Raw genomic sequence first — 6000 nt, forward strand, 5'->3', positions numbered from 1 at the left:
GTCATGGGGACGTCACAGGCGGATCACGACAGAAAGCTAGCAGAAGTGCTCACGGTACTAAAGCAGAATGGACTCACGGCCCAATGGGACAAGTGCAAGTTCGGCATGGACAAAGTTACATATTTAGGGCACGAAATCAGCCAGGAAGGCATCAAACCCAAAGCGTCCAATGTGGCAGCGATCAAAGAAGCGCCCACGCCCTTGAACAGGGAAGACATCCGAACATTCTTAGGCATGGCGGAGTTTTATAGCAAATTTGTGCCGCACTTCGCCTCTAAGACCCACCACATGAGGTCACTGCTCAAGGACAAACTCACGTTCCAATGGACGGAGGCACAATAACAAGAGTTCGAGGAGGTGAAGAAACACATCAGCGAGGCGGTGCCCATTCAAGGCTTCGACCCCTTGGCGCTCACAGTGCTGACCACGGACGCCAGCGACCGGGGCCTGGGAGCAGTACTCGCACAGAGAACCAGCGAGGGGGCAACCAACACGATCAGCTTTGCCTCCCGTACATTGGCTCCAAACGAGAGCAAGTTCAGCGTCATTGAGAAGGAAATGCTCGCAGTGGTGTGGGCGATGGAGAGGCTCTGGCAATTCCTGTGGGGAGGAAGGTTCGTACTGCGCACGGACCACAAACCGCTGGTAAAGGTCCTCACTTCCAGGGGACACGAACATGCCACTCCTAGAATCGCCAAGATGACGCTGAGACTCCTAGACTATGTCTATGATGTGGAGTACCTGCCGGGGCACAAGAACAAGGTGGCCGACTTTCTGAGCAGGGCAGCATCCAAGGAAGTTACGGAGGCCTAGGACGAAGGTGGATGGGAGGAGTATGCCGTGGCGGTCATCGGAGATCACGAGAGGGCCATAAGCAGACAGGAATGGGAGACAGAGTATGGAAGGGACGAGAAAACGAGAGCGGTCAAGGCATATGTCACCAAGGGGTGGCCGGACAAGAGGCTACTGGAGGAAGAACTGAAGAAATACTGGGAGGTCCGTGAAGAACTGTCCATAGGGGACCAACCCTGGTTCTTGTTACGAGGGAGCAAAGTAGTCCCTCCTCACATGCTGAGACCACGCATTGTTGCCATCGCCCACGAAGGCCATTTAGGGATAGTAAAGACGAAGGGGAGAACGAAAGAAGACTACTGGTGGCCAGGTATAGACATGGAGGTGGAACGACACGTGAGGGCGTGCGAGCAGTGCAGCAACGCGGATAAGTCCCAGAGAGTGCTACGTCCGCCCCTAGGTCGTTTTGATTGCCCCGAGAACCCATGGGAAGAGGTCTCCATAGATGTGCTGGGCCCCATACAAGACTCTCAAGGAGGCCAGAAATGCCTCACAGTGGTCATTGACCGGTACTCCAAATGGCCGGAAGTCCACGTGCACGACAATGCGGAGACAGAAACGATATTGGAGTTTCTCACGGACGTGTTCATCAGGGAAAGAATCCACAAGGCGATCCTAAGCGACAATGGCCCACAATTCACTTCAGCAAAGTGAGAGGCATTCATGGACAGGAACGGCATTACCGTCAGGCACACGCCGATTTATCACCCCGCGGGAAACGGCGCGGTGGAGAGATTTAACAGAGTAATAATGGGGTCGGTGCAGGCGGCGATCAGTCAAGGAATCAACTGGGAGAAGGAGTTGAAGCGTTTGTTGTGGGCCTACCGTATAACACCCACCTCCACGGGCTACAGCCCCTTCCGTGTACTCAGAGGGAGAGAGCCCTTCACGAAGGACAACATGGCGTGGAAACGACTAACTGTACAAACCCATTGGTCCCCGCGGTTGTGCGCAGGAACCTGGAGAGAGCGCAGGCGGCGTACACTGAATACTATGACAAAAGACACAACACGAAGGAGGTCGCCCTTGAGAAGGGGGAGTGGGTGAGAGTCAAATTGGCCACGCAAGGGAAGAAGGGAGACAGCAAATTCACGTCCCCGTTCCGAGTGGTAGAGCCCTACTCCAGATCAGCCCTGCTCAGCAACGGGAAGATATGGTCCCAAGACCGTATGGCGAGATGCACTCGCGCCAGGGAGAAGGAATCCGGAGAGGAGTCGACCGACAGAGATGCGGCCAGTGCCCAGAAGGACTCAGGTGCAGCGAGGAGGAGATCTAGCGAGGGAGAAGGAAGTCCCTGGTCGGGAACAGGGCGACAAAGAAGAGAAGACGGCACAGGACCTGTACCAGACACCCCGGAGGAACAGGAGGCAACGGAAGGGTGTGGGTCAGGACTAGGAGGAGATGGCGAAACGTCCTGCTTGGAAGGGGTAGAGACCACCCCGACCCCAGGCGGGCGCAGTGCGAGGACACGATGTGGGAGAAGAGTAATGTTGCCCCGAAGGTTCGAGGAGTTCAGTATGGACCACAAGTAAGACTGTTCCATGGGGAAGTTTGTTGTTGTTGTTGGTGGGAATATTGGCATTAGCCTTAATGTTTATGAAGGGGGAGATGTGGTGTAGCGGTCTAGTCTGCGACGCACACTGCGTGTGACGTCAGCGGACATCCCGTAGCGGCCATGTTCTAGCGATCGGCATTAGCGCGCCGAATTCAACCTGTAAGCAGCTCCGCTCCGGCGCTCCCGATAATTAGTACTAATAAACGAAGTACTCCTCCCAGCTTGTGTGTGTTTGTCCTGCATACCAAACCAGTGAAATCTACCATCTTACAAGAACGCTCTGAATTCCAAGTCCCCAGAAACCAAAATGGAAGCCCCAGCTGCTGCTGTATGTAAACATATAACTAAACGTCAAGCTCAGTGCCTTTGTAGAGTAGACAACCTTGGACGGAATATTGCAAGTATGTGAACTAAGTAGGGCTCAGGTGTCACATATTTCTGAGTTCATTCACGCTTTCAAAACGGCACAAAATTCTCAGAGCTCTCAGAGGGGTGACATTCCTCCGGGGTCGTTCTAGGGGAATTCTCAGGCCTCCACTCCCTCAATGGACTTGTTGCAGCTATTGAAGAATCAAGTTGCTTCGTGTAAACAGACTTTGAGACCTCTCGTGCACAAACAGTTTGTACTGTGTGGTGTGACAAACAACTGTCAGTTTCTCACAGCTGCACCACACTAGCCCATAATTTGGCGCACGCCATCTTGTCTGCTTAGAATCGCGTTCTGAACTTTCTGACCCTGGTGTATGGTGTGATATAAGTTGCTGGAGGTGACTGCAGATCACGGAGAGTGCCAGGGTGTCTAATTTAAACAAAGGACGTAGTTATAGGCGATTAAATCAATGTGGTCATTAATTACTGCAGACACCACCACATTGTGATTCGGCTAGCATCAAACCAAACATATTTGTTATTTGTACATGAGTGAGGGCAGATGAATGTACGGCACTTTCGAGGAATCTTGGGCTCATGCTGAAACCTTATTTTATTACTCAGCACCCATTGGCCAGTATACATAGTCTTTATTGACTGTCAATGTAATGTATGTCTTTACGCTTCTACCCAAGATTAGAGTCGGAACGAGTTTTGGAAAAATGTCCCAGCCGTTGTTTACTTTCATGCAACGCTTTTTTGACTATAGCTTTGGCTGTTTCCTGATCTGTTCTGTAAGACCGATGTGGCACACTCTGCAAATGAAATGCATTTTTAATCTCATTCCTTTGATATATGGCAGCATTAATAAGTTAACCGTGAGGATGAATTCATAACCCCTGGGACACCTGCTGGGGGGAAAGAATGCATGTATTTTAACAAGTGCTAAAAATAGGCGAAGTTGCAGCCTCCTGCAAGTCACCAGTGCCATGGCTCTGTGTTTCTATGGAAATGTTTCACATATGTGCATGTGAGTAGGTCTAATGAGTGTTGTGTTTCCTGCACGGGTGCAGACATAGGACAATTAGCCATGGTGTGTACAGCTCAAGGCAGCTCGCTGCAGCTGGGAAGCAACCAGGCAGAAGTGATGGGCCACTGTGTTCCCCTGTCAAATCGGGTATTGAAGAGTATCTCAAACAGAAATGCAGTGCAGTTATGTGATTTCAGAATATAGCGATCATTGGGGATTGATGTCAAAACTAACTGGTGACCAAAGTGCAATACAAAAGCTCTGTAGCATGATTTAACACTTAACGGCATTTAGAAAATTACTGGAAAATGCACCATTTCTCCACTCTTTTTTTCAAATTTTACTCGGGGTAAGAGCCTCCCCATAAACCTCGTGGGTTGTTCGGGTTCGCTCGCTAAAGTGCAGTATGACAATAATTTTACGCCCTACCACTTTCAAATGTCACCAGCCGCCACTGGGTCATACTGTTCTCTACTGATAGTTTTCACTCTCACCATAAAGTAGCGCAGACAGTTAATATGCCTGCTATAAAGAAAGTTTACCAGCATATTACAGAGCTGTGTTGTATGTGGATAGTTCAGTTGGTTGCCGCTTTTGTCACAGAGTTCCCTACTCGTAGTTCAGCCTCACCTGGAGCTGCGGTTGGGGCGGAGGGTGCTGATTATATAGAAATTAACAAATAGCTTTAAAAGCACCTACTGCAGAGTGTGACTTTCATGTTGCACAAATGAGTGTGTTTTCTGATATTTGTCTGTTTCCATGGACTTCATTGTGTGATTTTGGTTGCAAGAAAGTGTCACTTTAAATGTCACAAATTTAGTCACTGAATGTCTCTCATAAATCCACTGAATCTATGAAAATGTCACACATAAGCAATCTGAAACATTAGCAGCTGTACTTTAATGGGTGTAATTTCTTATATTAATAGGTTTCCCTTGTCTTCATTGCTTGATTTGCTTGCGAGAAAGTGTCACTCATAGTCGTTGAAATGTCACTCATAATTACACTGAAATTATGAAAATGTCACACAGCAATTTGAAACCTTGGCAGCTATGTTAAATCCGGAGCGGGGTCCCTCCGTGTACTGTGCAGGGGGGCCCCCTCAACTTTCGTTACACCACTGCTCTCTGTACCAATGATGACTACGCCTTCCATGTCAGGATGTGGCCACATTAATTATGGAACTGAAAGGCAGGTTGGGAGCATTGTATCAGAGCCGGGCCAAACAGCAGGAAAAGAAAAGGGCCTGCTCCGCACACCACACAAGTTAGTTCAGCTACTGCTGCGAGGCCTAAGAACCAGGGCTACTATAAGAGATAGTAGCATGAGGAGGCAGCGGCGCCTGAACACAAAGGCTTGGCGAAGCACAGACAATCTTTAAGAAGCGCGGACAAGCACCAGTCCCCCCGAAGACAGAGGCCCAAGAAGGGAAAAAAGGGCTACTATGGATAATTAACCAGGTGATTATACATGATGTGAGAAATATTTGTGCCCAAAATCTGACCGTGAGGAGAGTGGTAATTATATTTGGAGCAGGCCGCTGAGGTGATTGCTAGTGACGGGGGAGGAGGAAGTTGTACAGTACAGCTGCTCAGGGGCCCTCACAGTCATTTTAATGGAAACTGTTTGTCACATGTATTTAAACTGCATGCTTTAAAGGCTTCATTTACCTTTTTTTTAATTACAGATATACACTAACATTTGCAATGCCAATTGCTCTAAATCAAACAATTGCGAGACCTATTGCATTTGCAATCGTAAATCAAAACGTTTGACCACTGGCATATTACACAACTTAGCACAAAAAATGTAATTGACTAAAAAGTAATTACAGACATGGTGGTCTGCTAACCTCAGCAGGCCACCATCCCTGTAATTTTCTCCAGTAGTACTGTGTTGCAATTTGTGATCTACCTTAATTTTCATAAGGATGGTCAGATTCTGACCCGCAACGATTTAGATTTTTAAGATTAATCCTACAGCACTTCTTAAAAATCTTAACTGTTCGCAATATGCAGCCAGTACTTTGTGACCAGATTTTTTGCCTATGGCTCATCGTTTTCTTAATGCATGTAATCCTAATATCTCTGTTTTGAACCCAACAGTGTGCTTTAAAGGCACCTGATCCTTGCAACTTTTAATGATGTACACTCATGCTTGTATCAACTTTGACTCACTGATCGACTTCTGCATA

The sequence above is a fragment of the Triturus cristatus genome, chromosome 7 (assembly GCF_964204655.1).
Source record: "Triturus cristatus chromosome 7, aTriCri1.1, whole genome shotgun sequence".
Lineage (NCBI taxonomy): Eukaryota > Metazoa > Chordata > Amphibia > Caudata > Salamandridae > Triturus > Triturus cristatus.